We start from the raw sequence: 21,730 nt of genomic DNA, 5'->3' as shown, positions 1-21,730 counted from the left end.
CAGGTACATCTGGGAAACTACCAAGGCACTTCACGACCCAGGGTCTTCAATCAAGCCCTGAGGGAAGCTCAGAAGAGGGATCCTCTGAAAACCTTCCTAAAGACTGGTTACAGCACTAACCCACACCCTCCACCAGCGCAGAGACACACACCTCGGTGGGACCGAGCTTTAGAGTAGCCTTGGGATCACAATCTGGTGAACACATCACACTTTCTGATCCACAGCAGGTGGAGGCAGGGATTTCCCAGGTTTCTGGCACTCGGAGGATGCTGGAGGCCAGAACATAGCTGAGTCCGAGTCAGATGAGGAGCATCTGGACTCGGTCATGTCACAGTTGCTGGAGTTGCAAAGACAAGCTCAGGGACATCAGGAGGGATGTCTGCTGCACTCCTCAGATTGCAAAGCACGATGGAGGAGTCTGTTGCCCTTCAGGCTGAGGTGATAGTGGTGGCTTGCCAACGCACTGAGGTTAACACTGGTAGGATGGCGGCTGCCAAGTGGACCTTGGCCCAGGATGTCGCTCCTGCACTGCTGTGTGGGCTGACCTCCATCACTGATGCCATAGTTGGTCTCCAACAGTGTGTATGCGAGAGGGGTGTGGGGCAGCTCGATCTCACTCCAGCTACACCTTCTCCTCAAGGAGTTGGCCAGGGGCCCTCGGGCACTCGTAGGGAGGAGGATCAGCAGGTACATACCCCTGAGGCCATTCACCCAGGTGATTCCAGCAGTGTCTGGCCTATCCAAATCCCCTGGTCTTGTGACCTCAGCAGCTCCAGCTCCACAGGCCGAGGAGGGTGCTGTTGTGGCACAGCTGATGGTAAATGCTGAGTTGTTCAAATCCCAGAGGGAAAGTTGAGACAATTGCTACAACTATTTTTTTCAATTTGTATGTTTTGAGATGCGGGCTTTGAATACAGTAGTAATAAGACCACCGAGCCTTATAGGTTTTTACAAAACTGGGGTTAAACATTTATTAATAAGAGAAATGATTTTAAGCAAATACACATGTCTACAAATTATTACTGTAATAACTTCTAAATCCCCTAAATAATCTAACTCTCAGTTATACATTCGTTAAGGCAACAGTAAGACACACAGATTTTCAAAGACCCAGGCAAAGAAACATGAGACCCTGAACAATCCAATTCAAAGTGAATTTCCTTAACTTCAGTTTGTTCAAGACAGCAGCTTGAGGTGTAGATGCTGGAGGCTTTTCACACTTTGTTAGATCCTAAAATGCCTACGCTTACACACAGCCTTCACTCCTTTATACATATTTTCCCCTTTGAATGCAAATTCTCATTGTTTCACTATGTCTTTGGACTTTACCTGTCTAATAATAAAAATCTCTCAGAGTACTAAGTTTACCAGTAACCTTTGTTTCTGAACTTCTCCTGGCTAGGTGACACATTTCACCCCTCCTTTGAAAACAATCTAGCCTGCTTTATTTAAAAATGCAAATATCCTTTTGCATCTTACATTCTAAACTTCCCACATACTTGCCATGTTTACATCAAAGCCCTCAGACCAGCTTCCCTTAATCCAATTAAGTCTCTTTCACACACACACAGGCACATACACACATATAGGCACAGATACCACAATTTTACAATAAATTCCAATAACATTATTATATCTCCCTGACAGGTGCCACTGCCACATAGCAGGACCCCGAAAGCGGGTCGGGGTCCTCCAGTCTCAGCCCCCGTGAGGATATCTACCAAGATCATCACAGTCAGCAGGCTGCCCCCACCTCCGCTTTGATGTGTGGGGAGCACCAAGATGTAGCAGCAGGGTTAGGAAGGTTAAGAAGATGTAGTTGCACAGCCTGAGCACGGGTGTTAATCACTTGTACATAATGTTCACTATTGTAAACAAACTCCCAAGAATGTCTCCCTGCCTATTGCTCCTTGCTCTGATGAGCAGTGTTTGTGTCACTCAGACATGAAACATTTCTGCACAAGATAAAGGCAGGTGTCTCAGTCCAGGGCCTCTTCCCTGTGTCTGTGCAGCCTTCAGACCACAGTGATGGTCCAGCCTCACACTAACTGGACACATTAGTGATGCCTGCACCTCGATGGTGCTGGTCATTGCTGCCAGACTGTGATGGGCAGGCGTCACAGAGTTCCTCATTCTCTCTGTGTGCTCTCAGCACCTTTAAGGTGGGGCTGGTCTCCATCTCTTCAGCATCTGTGCTCCTGAAAGGGTCAGGTGTTGAAGGTGGGCAAAAGATCAGCTGCTTTTAAAGTTTCTTGATATGACCCCGATCACAGAGCACAAGTGAGCTGCCCTCGGCCAGACAGGAGTCAGAATTCTCAGAGACCATCTGAAGATCCATGGATGTCTTCACTGCATGTCATCATCATCCTCCTGCAATCAAACAACTATTAAGACCTCCACTGCATCTCCATGACAGGAGCATTCTCACAGAAAGTATTGCCGCTGCCATAAGCCAGACTGGAGTCAAATGTTTAGAAATGCAATATGAGGATCTTCTGGTGCTCCTTCACTGCATGTCGTCATTATCCTCCACAAATTGAGCAGTAATGAGAGTCTCCCGAGCATGTCTACCTCGTCTGGCCAGTGCGAAGTTCTCCTCGCCCTCATCGCCATCGACATCCTCCTCATTGGATGAGAACTCCAGCTCCTGTATCTCCTCTTGAGCCAGCTCCTGTCCCTGCTTCAGTGCCAGGTTGTAAAGGGCACAGCAGGCGGCAATGATGCATGTCATCCTCTGTGGACTATATTGTAGGGGTCCACCAGACCGGTCCAGGCACCAGAACCTCATCTTCAGCATCTCGATAGTTTACTGCACCAAGTTCCGAGTTGCAGCATGAGCCTCATTATCCCGTCACTCTGCTGCAGTCTGAGGCCACCACACGGGTGTCATCAGCCAAGGCCTCTGTGGGTAGCCCTTGTCCCTGAGGAGCCAACCCTGCAGCCTCTGTGGGCCCTGGAAGACATCAGGGGTCTATGACTGACTGAGAATGTAGGAGTCGTGGACACTCCCTGGGAACCGTGTGCACAGACCTGCAGGATGTGCTTGTTGTGGTCACACACCAGCTGCACATTCAGCAAATGGAATCCCTTGCGGTTGACATAGTTGACCGTGTGTTGCGACTGAGATCTGAGCATCACATGAGTGCAGTCAATGAAATCCTGCAGCTGTGGGAAACCTGTGATCTGGGCAAATCCCATCATTCTTGCATCCTGTCTCTGCTGGTCCCAGGCGAAATGTGCAAAGTGGTGTGCCCTCATGAAGATGGCACCTGTGACCTCAGGGATGTATTTGTGGGTGGAGGTTTGTGAGATCCCTGTGGATCATCTGTGGAGCCCTGAAAGGAGCCACTGGCATTGAAATTGAGTGCTGCGGTCAGTTTCATGGCTACAGGCAGTGGATGCCCTTCATGTCCCCGTGGTGCCAAATCCTGCAGTAGCTGGCAGATGTGATCGACCAGTTCCCTAGACTTGGGCAGTCTTTGGCTATACTGATTCTTGGTCATCTGCAGGAATGAAAGGTGGTGTCTATGGGCCCTGGTCTAGCTAGGTTCTGACCAGCGACAGCTCACTGTGGCTCTTCAGTGGCTCAGACCCCCCTTCTAGCAGAGGGTACTGCTCCTCTCTCTGTGCAGCCAGATGCCTCAGTCACTGTCTCCATTATCTTCACTCTCTGAAAACCCTGAGACCTACAGCTAGGTCACCAGGCTCCATGATCCTGATGTACTCCTCCTGCAGGCTGAAAGAGAGGGAGAAACACGTGGGTCAGCTTGGGTGTACTAAGAACTTCTCTTGGTTAAGTCTGGAGGCCATTAACACATTTCGGAGACCGTTGGCAACCACTTGAATAGCCAGAGATTAGTGCACTGCAAAGCTGTCCGAAACACCACCCATCTCTGCCCCACCCCGCCTGACCGATTGGCAGCAGCTTTGCCCATTGGACTGCAGGCTGTGCTCTCAGCTCAGGCACAGACATTCTCCTAACCCACACTGCAAGGCTGCACTGTTAGCTTGAACCATGGGGCAGACTGGGGAGGTGATGACATAGTGGTATTATCGCAGGACTAGTAATCCAGGGACCCAGGATAATAATCTCGGTTCGAATCCCCATCATGGCAGATGGTGGTATGAAACAATTGTCGATTGTTGTAAAAGCCCATCTGGTTCACTAATCCCCTTTAGGGAAGGAAATCTGATGCCCTTACCTGGTCTGGCCTACATGTAACTACAGACCCACAGCAATGTGGTTGACTCTTAAATGCCTCCTGAACTAAGGATGGGCAATAAATATTGGCCTAGCCAGTGACACCCACACCCCATGAATGAATAATAAAAAAACCGGGATGATGACATTGCAAGGGGCTGTGAGCACCTCCAGCAGTTACTGCTCCATGGCCAGCTTTAGCGAGGAGATTGTACAACGTGCCCAGTCATCCACTGTTCTGCAGTTCACTAAAACCCTCATTAGTTTACAGTCTGTGCCCGAGGGGTGAAAAGCTCTGGAGCACTTGGTGGCATTTTCATGTCTCTGCGTTGCTTGAGCAGGCAGATAAACTAGAGACCTGACTCCACGCATATCAATGTGGCTGCACCTGAACTGTCTCAGCTGCACTTTACACAAGGTGTCCCTAAAGTGTAGCCACTTCCTTCAACCCCACCCCCAGTCCACATGTGCTTGTACACCACCTTCAACCACAGGGCAGCCTTTGCTTCCCCACCCCCACCCACAATGCGCCCAACCTTGAAGTCCAACATGCATCCCTTGCAAGCTTAAAATTCCGCTCCTTGTCTCACTCGCTCTCTGACTCGCCCTCTCGCTCACCACTTCTCCCTCCTGAATCCTCGCTGTGAACAAGAGCTCTGGAGATAAGCGGAGAGAAACAGGAGAAGCAGCTTCAAGTGGCAGGAGCTGAGTTCTCCCCAAGTGGGTTTGTAATCAGCTTCACACCTTTTCGATCAGATAATCTCCCTTTCCTTCTCTGCCAGCATTTTATAGCCATGGAAGCAGCTCCCACCTCCATAGAGCAAGCGGAGGCAGAGTAAGCGAGGCCACTATCCTGCAGGTTTTATACAATCGGAGAGGAGTCATGTCCAGGCCCAGTGTCCTGAACATATTCAATCCAATAGTGAGGAAATTGTCTCATTGTCAGGATCAGGGATCTGCTACCAGGAGACATCTGATGAAAAAGAAGTGAAGCTGATCACAAAGCCACTCCTGCAAATCCAAGCTGCTCCTCCTGTCCCTCGCTGGTCATCTGCAGAGGCCTTGTTCGCAGTGAGGTTTCAGGAGAGTTGGGAAATGGGAGGCTCAGTGGGAGGAAGGACTGGTGGGAAGGTATGTTAGGGAGTGGGAGAGGCCACAAGATGGAGGGATTGCAGCGAGAGAAAGAGTCGGGAATGGGAGAGGCCACTCCAAAATGGTGCTGATCGGTTCATGGGGCCCTTTGTCCGACTGAAGGGACACCACATTAAAACGAATCTCGCTACGTGAAATGAGAATACCGGCCCCATCGACTGACTGATATTAAAGCAAAACAACATTGAACGGGACAATGTTAAACGAGGAGCTTACTGTAACTTTATACCCCAGTAAATGATAGCAATGTTCTGCTTGCATTTATGTCAATGAAATGGCTTACAATTTCAAAGCTCAAGGACCTAGTCCTTCCACATATGTCGTATGTTCTGTGATCACTTCACTCACAGCCCCAGTGCTAAGGATTTAGGCTCATTCCTCCCAAAGGAACATACTGATAGGAATGAACTCTGAGGGGTTGAGTGAAGAATAAGAGTCAGACCTCGGCTTTACTTGATCGTTCCTTATTGAAAGTTGTGGACCTGAGTCGCTGTAAGGTGTATCCCACCTTGGGGATCCAACCTGTCAGGATTCATAAGGCACAAGACCAGGATATTTCAGTCCCACCCACCACCAGGATCTTCTGGTCCTGCTGAAAGTCAATGCGGTTATCCTTTTTCTCCCCTGCCCCTTACCCACCCATCAGTACCATCTTAAACTTCTGTGTAATAAATATTGGATTATTTTAAATATCATCATAATCTTTTGGCATGTTGTGTTGAAAAACTTCAAACTGTGAAATAAGACATGTTAGTTTTAGGAATTTTTAAAAATGAAACGTTGAATTCCTGAATTTGTTCAGAAAAGTAGTGTCTTCAGATTGTGCTATTAGTAAACTGAAATAAAGATCTTGTATTCATGTTACTCATTTGTACAATAAACTCTTGCTTGTGATTTTGTTGCTTCTCAAATCTGTAATGATATTTTAGTCTAGTCTGAGTTGTTCAAAGATTCCTTTCGGTGGAATCCCCCTCTACTTTTTTTTGTCATATGATGGCAAGCATTATAATACTGCTAAATACACAAAGAACCTAACAGGAAGGCTTCCTGCAATTTAACAGTTACTTCTGAGTATTGTGAAAATGATGAAGTCCTATGTGGATGAGTTTGGGTGTAGAATCGCAGTACAAACTGACCCTAATTTGGTACCGACTGTGATTGAAGTAGCACTCTCATTGGACCACAGGGCAGTTCCTGGAATAGCTTTCTCATAGTTTTGGAGTGAAGAGAGCTTCAGTCAGAACATGTGATACTTGATGCTGAAATTGAGTACAATGGGAATGTTTTTAATTCCCCATCATCTTTATAAGGACAAAAAGAGAATTCAGCTGGAATAAATTTTGGGGTCCTAATGCTGAAATTATATGTAATTTGGATTGTGAGGAAATTAATCTGTCTTTGTCCATTGTGTTGTGTTTCTTTTTTTTAAATGTATTAATAGGATATGGGCATCAGTGACAAAACAAACATATTAGCAACTTTGAGTTGCCTTTGAGAAGGTGGTGGTGAGCTACCTTCCTGAATTGCTGCAGCCTATGTGGTGTAGGTGCACCCACAGTGCTGTTAGGAAGGGAGTTCTATGATTTTTGACACATTATAGACAAAGGGACAGTAATATATTTCCAAGGCAGAGTAGTGTGCTGGGAGGGAAATAGCAGGTAATGGTGTTTGCATGCACCTATTGTCCTTCTCCTTCTGGGCAATAGAGGTCAAGTGTGTAGAAGGATCTGTGAAAGAAACATTAGCGAGTTGCAGCAGTGCACCTTGTAGATGGTACACCACTGATTCTGTGATGTGCTGTGAAAGAGGAATGAATATTTAAGATGGTAAGTGTGGTGCCAATCAAGCAGGCTGCTTTTGCTCTTGAATGTGTCAAACCTCTTGAATGTTGTTGAAGCTGCACTCACCCAGGCAAGTGGAGGGTATTCCACGCATTCCTGACTTGTGACTTGTAAGATGGTGGAAAGGCTTTGGGGAGTCAGGATGCGAGTCCTTGTTGCAGATTTCCCAACCTCTGCCCTGCTCTTATAGTCACAGTGCTTATGAGGGCTGGTCCAGTTACGTTTTTGGTTAATGGTGACCCCCAGCCTGTTGATGATGGGGAATTTGGTGATTTTAATGCCATTGAATGTCAAGGAGAGATGGTTAGAATCTCTCATGTTGGAAGTGGCAAATGCTTGGCACTTGGCAGGCTTGAATGTTACTTGCCATTTATCAGTCTAAGCCTAATGCCGTCTACATCTTCAAGCGATCACGTACTGCTTCAGCATCTGAGAAATCGTGAGTGGTATTAAACATTGTACAATCAACAGAAAACATCCCCACTTCTGACCTTTATGATTGAGGGAAGGACGTCAGTGAAACAACTGAAGGTGTTTGGGCCTTGGATGCTCCCTTGAGCAACCTCCTGCAGCAATGTCCTGGGCTGACACAATTGGCCTCCAACAAACACCATTATCTTCCTTTGTGCTAGGTATCCAATAGGAAAAACAGTTTGGACCAGTACTCTTACTTCCCAGTTTTTACTGGTGTTCCATTTTAAGGTATACATGACCAGTTTGGACCTGTATTCTTATTTCCCAGTTTTTACTATTTTGCCATGAATCCAGCCAGTGGAGAGTTTTTCCCTCTGAATCCCATTGACTCCAGTTTTGCTAGGGCTCCTTGATGCCACACTCAGTCAAATGCTGCCTTGATGTGAAGGGCAGTCACTCTCACCTCACCTCTAGATTTTAGTTCTTTTGCCCATATTTGGATTAAGTCTGTAATGAGGAGCCAAATGGGCTTGGCAGAACCAGATAGTTCCTACTTGTTAGAGCTAAAGAAGTTGATTCAAAATAGCAATATTTTATTCTCTGTTAAGAAGCCAATCCAGCTCTCTTGCAATGAGAGAGTCATCAGCTTTTTTTAGTTCTGATGAACCTAATCACATCACATGATAATATTTTTGAACAACAGAGACTAACATGTCAGAAAAGTGGACTTATAAACCTGGGCTTGCAGCCTTCCAACCACAAATGGTGACTTCTTAATTTCAGTTCTGCCATGGTGCTGAGCCTACAATGGGCCTGTGCTTCCTCAAGGCGTTCCCAGGTCACTCTGCAATCATCCTTGTGACTTGTCTTAGAACAGTACCAGTGGAGGTTTGTGGTCAGGTAATTTAAGACGGATGAAGAACAAATGGAACTACTTTAAAAAGAGGGAACCTTGTACTTTCAGAATGAGGGTGCAACAATTATTTTAAAATGTAAGTGTTTAATAATCTAACTTGAAATTCAAATATCTATATTAACATTTGGCCTGGTCTCCCATTAACTGTCGGAGGAGTCACAGTTCAAGGAACAGAAATGAATGTCTTGGGACAGAGAAGTTGTCCATCCACTTTCATTCCAAGCTTGGACAAGTGTTTTCAGTGAATTCGCATGACCTCTAATTGACCAGGTTGTAAATAAAATGCCTTTGGAATCAGACAATAGCCAGGCTCCATTCTGAAATGTTATGGGAACAATTCAAGAGCTGAATTCCTATTCAAAGGCCACTTCTCCTTTCCTCCTCCCCTATTCTAAATATAATTGTGAAGAGGTTGATCAGTAGAGGCTTTAGCATTGTTCCTTTATTTTGTGCAAGGAGCAGGAAGGAAGAATGAGTGAGATCAAGAGTGTGGCCAAATTCCTGAGTGATGTTGTTATAAATGCTGTTAGGAGAGCCAGTATTACCTTTTTAAAATAATGACTGGTCTAATGCATTCTCAACCTGATTCCCTATCCTGTAGTTAGCTTTGGCAACAGTTGTAATTGGAGATCTCTAAGTATCGGCTCATGATGTCTAATTTTATGATGTTTCCATGAGAAGTTGTTTAAGGCCTGACCCAATCTTTGGATGTTGTCTGGAATCGATTATAATCTGACCTTTAACTCCATTCTGTGACAGTGGGTGGGATTTTCTGTGCCCACAGGCTTTGGGCATGTTTGGTGGCGTGAGGGAATATTTGGCGAGAAAGCCAAAAACCAGTTTCATGACGTCGTGGAAACAGTTAGCTATCGTCCGTTAAGCCCATCGAAGGTGGGCTGTGTTTCCCACCATTGGAATTCAGGAGCCTCATTGTAATACGTCTGCACATCATTATAAGACCAGCCCCCGCTGGATCATTCCCCCGCTGGATTGTCCACTGATGTTGGCAGGTAAACACGCCGATGTGTTTCACAACTGCATATATAAGGTGTGCACTTGGTGGGCTGCACTTTGAGGGGAACTTGGCGGTGAGTGCACAGTAACATTGCGGAGCGCTCGCCCGGGTCACCAGTTGGACTTCAAGGGTGAGACAATTTGAGGAGGGTGCAAGGGCTGCCCTGCGGTTGAGGTGACTTGGGGGGGTGGGTACTACCAAGTGCTCCAGAGCTTTACATCGGGCACTGACTGAAAACCAATGAGCATTTTTGTGGACTGCAGAACAGTTGGACGACTGGGCACATTGTACAATCTCCTTGCTAAAACTGACCATGGAGCAGTCCCTGCTGGAGGTGCTCACAGCCCCTTGCAATGTCATCATCCCGGTTTGGACCAGTCTCCCCCATGGTTCAAGCTAACAGTGCAGCCTTGCAGTGCGGGTTAGGAGAATGTCTGTATCTGAGCTGAGAGCACAGCCTGCAGTCCAATGGGCAAAGCTGCTGCCAATCGGTCAGGTGGGGTGGGGTGGAGGAGGGTGGGGTTTCGGGCAGCCATGCAGCGCACTAATCTCTGGCCGTCCAAGTGGTACCCAGCACTCTCCAGGGTGCATTAAGGGGCCTTCAGACTTAACCAAGAGAGGTTCTTAGGAGACCTATGTTGACCCATGTGTGTCTCTCTTTTATCCTGCAGGGGGAGTACATCAGGGTCATGGAGCCTGGTGACCTAGCTGTGTGCCTCGTGGCTTACAGAGAGCGGAGATGAAGGAGGAGAGAGTGACGGAGGTGTCTGTCTAGGCAGGGGGAGGAGCAGCACCCTCAGGAAGAAGGGACAGCTGGGACTCCCACACATGCTGCTGAAGAGCCACAGTGAGCCATTGCTGGTCGCTGCCGAGCTAGACCCAGGGTCTGTGGAAGCCGCCTTTCATTCCTGCAGATGACCGAGAACCAGCGTCACTGAAGACTGCGCATGTCTAGGGAACTGGTCGATCACATCTGCCACTTACTGCAGGATTTGGCGCCACGGGGACATGGAGGGCATCCACTGTCAGTGGCTGTGAAAGTGGCAGTGGTGCTCAATTTCTGTGCCATTTGCTCCTTTCAGGGCTCCACAGGTGACCTCTGTGGGATATCACAAGCCTCAACCCACAAATACATCCCTGAGGTCACGGACACCATCGTCATGAGGGCACACCACTTTGTGCATTTCACCCAGGACCAGGACAGCCAGGATGCAAGGGCCATTGGATTTGCCCAGATCTCAGGTTTCCCAAAGGTGCAGGGTGCCATCGACTGCACCCACGTGGTGCTCAGATCTCCATGGCAACAAGCAGCCAACTATGTCAACCGCAAGGGATTCCATTCACTGAATGTGCAGCTGGTGTGTGACCACCACAAACACATCCTCCAAGTCTGACTGGTTTCCCGGGAGTGTCCAAGACTCCTACATTCCCAGTCAGTCACAGATCCCTGATGTCTTCCAGGGTCCACAAAGGCTCCTTGGGACAAGGGCTACCCACAGAGGCCGTGGCTGATGATGCCCGTGTGGCAGCCTCAGACTGCAGCAGAGTGACGCTATAATGTGGCTCATGCTGCAACTCGCAACTTGAAGGAGCAAACCATCGGGATGGTGAAGATGAGGTTCCGGTGCCTGGACCAGTCTGGTAAAGCCTGCAATACAGTCCACAGAGGGTGTCACACATCGTCGTCACTTGCTGCACCCTTTACAACCTGGTGCTGCAACAAGGAGAGGAGCTGGCTGAGGAGGAGATGCAGAAGCTGCATGTCTTCTTTAATGAGGAGGACGTTGATGGGGATGAGGGTGAGGAGTTCCTCGAATGCGACGATAATGGCGATGATGCCATCGCATTAGCCAGACGGTGTGCTCAGGAGGCCCTCATAGCTGCTAGATTTGTAGAGGATGGTGATGATATGCGGTGAGGCCACTCCATAAGTCTTCACATAGCCTCTGTGAATGCCTGACTCCTGTCTAGCTGAGGGCAGCTTGATTGTACTCTGTGAAATATTGTACTCTGGTCATCATTAGATCCAGGTCTCTTTTCTTGAATTCAAATTTGGCTATCTGCCATGTTGTGTTTCAAACCCGGGTCCCAGAGCATTCACCTGGGTCTCTGGATTACCACCACCTCCCCTCTTCTGTGCACTGCACAATTTCACCCCGTAAGAATGGATTGGATGGCTATGGAACACTGACCCTTACAATGGGCCAATGGGTGACAGGGTCCCGGAAGAAGACAGGGTGGCAGCAGTCAGAGTGACCAAAGAGCAACTGGTGACCCAACTGTTTGGACATTGACTTCCTCCTCCTCCACCTTCCCATAGTTCGACCAGCCGAGTGGATCTGCATCAGGAAGTAGGGAACAATCTTGCTATGGACTGATTAGCCAAGCAGGATGAACACCCAAAGAGCAACAGGCAAGATTGAAATGAAAAAAAAATACCTGGAAAAACTCCGGGTCTGGCAGCATCTGCAAAGAAAAGCTTAGTTAACGTTTCAAGTCCGAATGACCCTTCAACAGAACTGTTCTGTTGAAGGTCATTCGGACTCGAAACATTAACTGTGTGCCTCTCCGCAGATGCTGCCAAACCTACTGAGTTTTTCCAGGTATTTTTGTTTTTGTTTTGAAACAAAGAAGGTATCTGAGGACCAAAAGGACTCAAAGTTGAATCTAAGCCGTGATAATTCGGCATTCAGACAGTCAACTCAAAATAGTGAATAGTTTTAAAAATAGTGCAAAAATTTTCAGGTAACAAAACTTTAGAAGTTTTTTTTAACACAACAGAAAATAATTATTCTCTGATAAATGTGTCAACGCCACTGCCTGTTATCTAAGCAACAGCAATGTTAACACGGGGATGAGTTAATCAGCACATTTCCATTTAAATGGCTTTTGAAGGGACAAAATGCGTCACAATAACTTCTCGAATTTCAAACGATTTACATCAATTAACTGGTGAGGGACATGGGCATCAGCTGCAGGAAAACCTGTGGGCTCCTCCTGCAATTTCAAGAGCTTCCTGTGTAACCTCCTCCTGAGGTTGTTCAGTTTCCACCTTTTTAAAGTTGTTTGTTTAAATTTTGCATTTTATTCATATGTCCTTAGTTACCAAGCCACATAGATTTACGTGGACACTCCTAGTTTCACACACACAATGACGTCTTTGTGTCATAATTGGGTGAGGATATTTATCTCTAATTTCCTTTAGAAAAAAATTATAAATCACACCAATTCATCTGGAAGGATGCACCATATGCTTGTTTTTAACATAACCAGCACAGTTTCTGTATTGACGGCTCTACCTCTGCAAGCCAATTTTAATTGCCTAGCTCACAGCTTGTGATTTCTTTAATAACTGGCTTTCTCTCTATCAATACTTTCTCGTTGGCTTAAATGTTCTCTAATAGAACATATGAGCTGAATTTCATGCCAAACATTCATTATTTCTCTTATGTTGCTATTTATATTTATTAATGTGCCCATTTTTGTCACTTGCTTGCCAAATATTTATGTGAACAATGCAATCTATGGAATATGATTTTCTTTCCGTTCATTTTCTGTACTTTCTGTATCCTGTGCATATTCTGGACACCTGAAGTGGATTTAGTTGGGATCCCACCCCCTTTTGTGTTCAACTTGCCTGACAGCACCTCCTGTCTGTAGATTAAGCCGAGCCATTTGGGAATGATGCTCAAGGGTCGCAGGTGCTATTGGGTTTGAATCCCTTTAGGGTTCCTTTGGTTTCAGGATGGAAGGAAAGAACATTTGGGGGATGGAAGAGGAAGCAAACAGACTAAGACACTAATAGTAATGTGGAGGTGGAATAATCTGGGACTGTTAGAGGCAGCTTGCTTCAGGCCAGATGTGGCCGCTGATTTGCCTGGTTTTAATTGACTCTTATTAAAGACCCATCAGTTGTCGGAGCGCTGCCAATGCAAACCAGAATATCTGGGCATTCTTTACAAGCATCGCACCACACTAATCGAATAAAGAGCTTTAGTCCACCAAAGGTGCTGGAAAGTTTTTCACTGGAAAGCTCTGCTTGCTTTCATGGCACATCTTGTAATTTCCATTTCTTACCTAGTGTGTTGACCTAGGTTCCCAGACAATGCAGTTCTAATGCCAAGTATTTTAACAAAGCAGCACTAATGAACTGTTGGGATTGACTAACTTGCAAAATGAAACTTGATTACTCAAAGCTCAACTTGAAACTTGGATTCCAATGTCAGTTTCTGAGAGTGAAAATTAACAGCTGGGTCAAAAGAAAGGGATTATCATTGTATCGGCTGGGTGAATGTCTTGAAGAGCAGTACTGTCCCCACCCCCAGCCCACAATCCTCTGAAACCATCTCAATCTTGACTCACTTCCTGGGATTGGTGTTATTTTGGAAGCAAAGTGGAGGGTCCCAGCAGAATTCCTCCCACCGGTGGAGAATACACCAATCCCCAGCCCCACACTTACAGTGGAGCCATCAACATGGCACCAGAAAAATGGCTGAACAACTAAAGGGGCAGATGTGTCTTGAAGATTGGCACAGCAACTACCTTGTAAGCCTCAGCAGGCAGCGTGGCACACAAAGGAATTGAAATGGGAACATATAAGGAAGGTGAGGAGCCACTACACACTCCCTTCCCTCTGCTGGGGTCTTCAGAGTCATTTACTTGGCCTACCACCAGCATCCACACGGGAGGCCCAGGGATGGGCAGTATAAATTGGGCAGAGATCAGGAAATTCCTCCAGGATTCAACCATGCAGTTAATGTGGGGAAGGTGCAAACAATAACAATCCTAGTGGGGAGGGGTTGGGCAGTGAGGTGATGGTAGGCCTCAAAGCCTGAATTTTCTTTCTTCCTGAACTACTTTCCCAACCAATTTCAAGCAAGATCACAGAGGAGAATTGAGCTCATGATATGGCAGAAGTTTCTCTCGCCTGACATTTGGCGTTATGGGACATACTTATCTGGAGAGTGATATATACCAAAGGTGTTAGCTTATTCTGAATGAGTGATGTGCAAAATGGGCCAATACAATCGCACCATTAAATAACCAACTCATTTTTATTATACATGTGAGTTTACATTGAGAGCCAACTATAGTTGGAAAATAACATTGTTTCTACACAGAAAGATAAAAGTTAAATCTAACATTTGGCTGTTAAATTCAGTTTAAATTATTCTTATGTGGCAGTTTCAATGCAGAACATTGAACCCATGAAGCGAAGAGAATTAACCCACTTAATTTCTGTTCATCTTTTCAATTCTGTTTTACTCTCCTTCATATTCTGTGTGAGGAACTTTTTCATGATTTCAAACCCTAGTGCAAAGGAAATGAGCTAGTGGTGACTGTGGATTTTCTGGCCAGACTGTCTCATGGTCCTGGAGGAAGGCAAGGGAATAAAATAATAGACCTGCAACAAAAATAACTTGTATTTATATAGCACCTTTAATGTAATAAAATGTCCCAAAGTGCTTCATGGGAGCATTTTAAATCAAAATTTGACACTAAGACATGTAAAGCAATATTAGGGCAGATGACCGAAAGCTTGGTCAGAGGTAGGTTTCGAGAAGTATCTTAAAGAAGGGAGAGGCATAGATGTTTAGGGAGGAGATCTAGAGCTTAGGGCCAAGTACCTCAAGTCTGCCGAGGGCAACAAGAGACCCCCGATAGAGGTCAACTTTGCCATGGGCAACAAAAGACCCCAGAACATGAGGTAACTCAAAAGAAGCAAAATGTGCAAAAAGTGAGTGAAGCTACAGGAAAGTGTTCACATCAGATCTGAGCTGGAAGATTTGAAGCTCAAGGTTCAAGCTGAGCATATACCTCTGAAAACCCATGATAAACTGAAGTCTTTAATGAACCAAACTGTTCGAGATCTGAACAAATAAGTTTCAGAGACGACACAAAGGTACCAGGAGGAAATAACAATCCTCAATTCCACAGCTGACAAATCAAAGCAGGAGTTGGGAAAACTCAACCAGATGTACAGCCAGGCAAAGCAACAGGCAGAAAAGGCACACAAAGAAGCGGAAAGACTCCTTGAAGAATCAATATGTAGCCATGGAAAAGCATGATGACCCAAAAAGAATGTTGAATATTACTTCAGAAAAAGCTGTGTTGGAACCATCAGTAGCAACAAAAGGATGCACTAAAACTAAAATTCAGAGTTGGCAAGAGGTCAGCAAGAAAATAAACAGTTGAAAGAACAGTTGATTGTCCTCAAGGTCAAATGCAAAAGGGACATGTAACCGTTCAGCAACATGAAGAAATGAAGACTGCCTTAAGCTGCAGAAGAAACTTCCAGACTCTACTTCAATTACAGGAAAGCTCAAGATGAAACAAACAAGCTTCACAAAGTAAAGAAAAACCTATTGAAAGACCTTCACATGTTACAAGAATTCCTTTGGTCAAAGTTTATTCCTCTGGGAAATTATGAAGAGAAGGAAAATGAACTTATTTATATGATTGAGAAGGAAAATGAATTATATGAACAAACTGAAGAACCAGTTGACAGAGAAGACTCAGCAATGTTCCACAATCCAGGAGGAAGCCAAAAGCTATAAGAAATAGACGGAAGATCTGAAAAAGCAGTTGATTGGAAAAGAGGCATTGAAAGGAAAAGCCATAGAGCTTTCCAAGCTGTGAATGGATAATGAAGCCTTGAGTAGCACAATTACAGAACTGAAACAAGTTAAAACTTTGCTGGAAAAAGACCTGGCCAACAGTGAAGCCAAAACGAAGGACAAGGGCAAAGCTCTGTTGCAGACAGGAAAAGAAAAGAGAGAAATGAGATTGGAAAATGTAAATCTGAAACTAAGGTGCAAGGCACTAGAAGAAGAGAAAGCCAAGCTGACTGAAAAGATACATAAACCTGCAAAAGGGTTTAAAAGTAAAACAGCAAACAAATGTTTGGCTGAAATTGTGAAACAAGTGGAAATGAAGGCTCCACTTGCGAAACGTCTATGCCCAGCAAGAACATGGTGAACACCGTGGAAGAAGAAAATTCAAGCCCACTCTAGGAATGAACAGAGTGAACATTCTCTTCAGAAGGAATGGGACAAACCCATAGTGTCTGAAAAAAGCAGATGAGTTGTTAAAAAAGAGAAACACAACTCAAAGGATCACAAAAAGCGAACCAATGGAGATAGCCAAACACCAGAAACAGAGTGTGCTGCTACCATTCCTCCAGACTGAGATGTGGAAGAACTGTTAAGCCTCAAGGCCATCTAAATTTATAAGGTCAGAGACTTGAGATGGGGGAGCAGGGATAGCAAGTAAAGATTGTATGACAAATAGTTGTACTCTGTTGGAGAGAAAGTTTTTTTTGGAAAGAAAGAGGGATGGTGTATGATGTTGCATGTGCTTGCATACCACTGTAATGTAAAGCTTCTCGGCAGAGCAAGGGTTAGTGTGGGACTGGGGAATAGTACCACCCACAGTATGATGTATAAAGTCACATGGTAATAGACTGAAAGAACAGTCAAGAAAGAACACTCTAGAACCAGCCTGCATGGAGGTAACAGCACCATGCATGACAGTAACCTGAGATCTGTAAATAGTTAAAGGTTAACAATAAAGGGTTCATGTTTAAATATACAAGTCTCAAGATTTCACCATTGATACATCTAAAGAACCCATATTACAACAGCATGGATACATGTTTGAAAGCTTATCTTGAGGTCAAATATGCCACCAATATTCTGAATATCTGGTTCAGCCTCAGACCATTGGCAGGGAGAAGTATAGAGTTTGTGTATAGGGAGCAGAGTTTGAAACAGGGACCAAAACAGTGGCCTTGGTAATCCCAATATTTACTTGGAGAAAATTTCTGCTTATCTAATACTGGATATTGGGCAAAAAGTCTGATAGTTTAGAGACAGTTGAAGGGTCAAAAGAGATGGTGGTGAGGTAGAACTGGGTGCCATCAATGTATATGTGAAAACTAACTCTTTGTTTTCAGCTGGTGTTGTCAAGGAGTAGCATGTAGATGAGAAATAGGAGGGGGCAAGAATAGATCCTTGGGGGACATCAGAGATAACGGTGTGGGAATGGGAAGAGAAGCTATTGCAAGTGACTGTCTTGCTACAATTAGATTAATAAGAATAGACCCAGGTGAGTGCAGTCCCACCCACCATGACCATGGTATGGTCACCTATGTTGAGGGCTGCAGACAGGTTGAATAGGGCAAGGAGAGATAGCTTACCTTTGACACAGTCACATAGGATGTAATTTGTGCCTTTGAGTGCCATTTTGGTACTATAGTATAGATGGAAACCAGATTGTAAGGATTCAACCATGGAATTTTGGGAAAGATGGGCACTGATATTGGAGGTGGCAACACAAGCAAGGATATTGGAGAGGAATGAGAGATTGGAGATGGGGTGGTAGTTGGCATGGATGGAGGGGTGGCAAAATGAGATTTTATAAGTTGATAAACAATTTTCAGTTGATTGCAGTGAAATCACTTCATATCACAGTTTTAAAAGGTGTTATTTTAGCATAAGTCAGCGTTGTTTAATGGGAAAAGAATTGACATGACGACATGCAGTTTCAGCTGCAATTTCATTTCACAAGGTGACTTAAACCATTTTTTATATTCTGCTAAATAATTGCACTAAATGTAACTATAATAAACATGGAAATTATTGTCACCTACTCACAGATATCTTTATTCTTGCAGGTTACCTTCAAAAGCTCCAGGCAGTAAAAAATTCAATCCATCTCTATAGTGAAGTCACCAAACACCATGCTATCAAATTCAGTGAAGTAATATAGCTATTTAAACTAAAGAGGCCCTCAGAATATCTGAAGAGAAAATAATGAAGACAGCCTGCATAGCAACAGTGTTACTCATTTGCCTGGACTTCAATCAAACTCCTTCATGGCCTAATTTTACTATTTATAACTCTGATTTTAAACAGAGCTAAACCTGACATCACAGGCTCTCAGTTCACATAGCAGTAGAAATAATGGGATAAGAATATTGACAACCATCTGGTCAACACCTGGAAAATCTACTCAAAAATAACTACTGAAATGCAAAAGCCATATTTCAAACAAGAAGAGAAGATATTTATCTTACTGGGAGACATTCTCAGCACAGCTAGTTGATCTTGAAGGTGAATCACAGATCTGTTTAAAATGTGGACCTTTTGAGTCTTTTTATATGCAATTCATGATCCATGTTATAATCTGTAAAAAGATATTTGTTCCCTCCCACTTTTAATATTTTCCCCTAGCGTTTAAGTGACATCCAAAGTCAAGAAGGTGGGGAAGTGACCTTTTCTTTGGAAGTAAAATTCTGAACTGGAAATGCTGGAAACAGGAATCAAGAATGACCTTATCTAAGCCAATTTAATAACTTGACTGACATTCAGAGTCATTGAGAACTTACTGTGGGGAAATCAATCTCCTTGTCCAGTTGGTGGCACCAACTGAATTTGAGTTCCCTGCAACTTTAGGCGAGGTCACCTTCTAGTCTCCTTTACTGGCGAGTTTTAACTGGAGAGCAAGGGGATGAAAAACACAATAGAAATGTGGAATTAGACGATTAGTAAATTCCTAGCAATAGAAAACCTGAGGCTCTGACTGTGTTGTGACCTTCTTCAGTTAAATCATGTGAAACCCGATAGGAGCAACATTCTCATAAGCGGCCAATTATACTCAGTGTTGAGAATAATTTTGATTGACACAGGCTATTGCTAAATTTCAACCTCTCAGAAAGCAAGTTGATGGATTATAAACATTTCCTTAGTTCTGAATGCTTTATAAATATTTAGTGTTTTGATGTAAATTTTAGCAAACTGTTGCATTCCTTCTGACCAACTCTGAGATCTTTAAAAATGTTAAATTAGCTAAATGACAAATTGTCACCTCAGCAACGAAACCAGCCAAGTCTTTCACTCAAATATAAAATGTGCAAACATTTGCAAGACCCAATTAACATTTATTTCCATAACATTGGCAGAACAGCATTCAATTGACTGAGTCTCAAAAGACATTTTCCCTTTGGTCTTTGCTGCATCATTGGTCTATATTTTCTGGATACATACACACGTCACACATCACTCTTTTTGGTATATTAAAACTACTGGCCTTACTTTGACTTGTTGAATTTGAGTGTTAATGCAAGTATCTCCGACAAAAGAGAATCTAACCCTCGCCCCTTGACATTCAATGGCATTACCATCACTGAATCCCCCACTATCAAAGTCCTGGGTGTTACCTTTGACCAGAAACTGACTAGCCATATAAATACTGAGCCTATCCACCATCTACAGGGCACAAGTCAGGAGTGTGATGGAATACTCCCCACTTGCCTGGATGAGTGCAGCTCCCACAACACTCAAGAAGCTTGATACCATCCAGGAGAAAGCAGCCCGCTTGATTGGCACCCCATCCACAAACATTCACTCCCTCTACCACTGACACACAGCGGCAGCAGTGTGTACCATCTACAAGATGCGCTGCAGTAACTCACCAACACTCCATAGGTAGCACCTTCCGAATCCTTGACCTCTACCACCTGGAAGGACAAGGGCAGCAGACACATGGGAGCACCAGCACTTGCAAGTTTCCCTCCAAGCCACTCACCATCCTGACTTGGAAATATATCTCCATTCCTTCACTGTCACTGGGTCAAAGCCCTGGAACTGCCCCCACTAACAGCACTGTGGGTGTACCTGGATAATATGGACTGCATGGGGTGAATTTTATGGTGGCGAGGGGGTGGGGGTGCATATTGTTCACTCCTCCCCGCCACCATAGGAAGGTCGGCTAGCAGCTTGCGGTGAGGGGTGGGAGATCAGGATCTAGAGGTTGGGTGGGTACCATCTTTGGGGGGAGCCCCCTCTGGGCACAGGGGACCTTCCCCACAAGGACGTACCCCCCTTTCTTCCTGCCTCAAGTTGGGAAAGTAGCGAGCTAGCCACTTACCTTCTGCCTTACCCCATCCAGCGTATTATGATAGTGGAGTTGGAAAGAAGGCCTTACGTGGCCTTTAGTTGGGAAATGAAAGGCCTCAACAGGTCCAAAGGCAGGTGTGCAGGCTGATGCTCTACCTGCCCCTTGTAATATGGGGGAACAGATCAGGGGTGGCTGGAAAGGTGGGTGGGCTAATCACGTGCTTTATTTGAATGCCTACCCCGCACCCACCCCCATATCTGCCCCCACACCTTCAAATATGCTGGTGGGGTGGGGGGTTAAATGCATTCCCATGTCACAGCCACCTCACACCATGGGGCTGAATCTTCTGGTCAGTGTGTGGGAGTGGGCCCGACACACTGATGTGTAAAATGACCCGCGATGACGGTGGGTGTGTGTCCTGACATCACCGCGTGTCGTCTCGATATTTCGTTCAGAGGGCGTGTGCTGGAGGCGGTTGCTCACCCACCGAAATGTCAACGGCCTATTAAGGTCATTAAGGAAGTAATTAACGTAGTTAAGAAAGCAGCCTTTCCAACCTCAAGGCTGGCGGGGGGGGGGGCGGCGGGGGGGGCTAAAGGCCCAGACAGCCTTCACGATTTTCAGCAAACCTTATCCACAGGCGGGATGAGGTTTCCTGAAGCTTCTATAAAATAAATACATAAATTTTCCCACCTTCACAAACATGTCCCAACTCATGTGACCTGAGGGGACATGTTTGAATACATTTTTAAATCTATTCTTTATTCATTTTCATAACCATTCAATGTCCCTGAGGCAGCTCCGTGCCGCAGGGAGATTTCTGCGCTCTTCCACGCACATGCACAGGCCCCGAGTCTTGCTCCTCCCCCTGCCCGCACAGCTAGCGCTGAGTGCTTACCGCCCGCACATTACACTGGGCAATCCGCGTAAAATTGGCAGCTCGCAGCCAATCATGGGTGGCGATCAGCTCCGCACCTGCCCCGCCCACTCCCACCCTGTCACCAAGCCTTTGGAAAAACCCAGGCCCATGTATAAACTGTAGTTTCCAGCTGTACATCACACAGGAAGATGCTGCAAATGTATTTTGATGCTGGGTTGTTATATGTTTGATAGATTATAAACTTTTACTGTTTAAATGACTATATTTTAAAAAGTAATAAAGTACCCAAGCCGCACAGACTGCACCATATTTAAAATGCAGCTGTGTGCACCCTTCCCAATGTTTGCAGCCCAGGACTGCTCCGGTGAAGACCTGGCCCTGAAAGCCAAGGAGAGTGCAGCCCCCTGATTCA

General features: G+C 45.2%; 1 protein-coding gene across 1 annotated transcript in view; it reads left to right on the top strand.

Moving 5' to 3' along the window:
* Positions 1 to 19,702, top strand: part of rgs3a (regulator of G protein signaling 3a) — a 267,593-nt gene extending 247,891 nt beyond the window's left edge. The window contains exon 17 of the mRNA XM_041193069.1: positions 18,214 to 19,702. The gene's annotated coding sequence lies outside the window, so the exon portion shown is untranslated. The remainder of the gene's footprint in view (positions 1 to 18,213) is intronic.
* Positions 19,703 to 21,730: the final 2,028 nt, after the last annotated feature.

This window comes from Carcharodon carcharias, chromosome 8, assembly GCF_017639515.1.
Source record: "Carcharodon carcharias isolate sCarCar2 chromosome 8, sCarCar2.pri, whole genome shotgun sequence".
Lineage (NCBI taxonomy): Eukaryota > Metazoa > Chordata > Chondrichthyes > Lamniformes > Lamnidae > Carcharodon > Carcharodon carcharias.
This window is presented reverse-complemented; position numbering and strand designations above follow the sequence as displayed.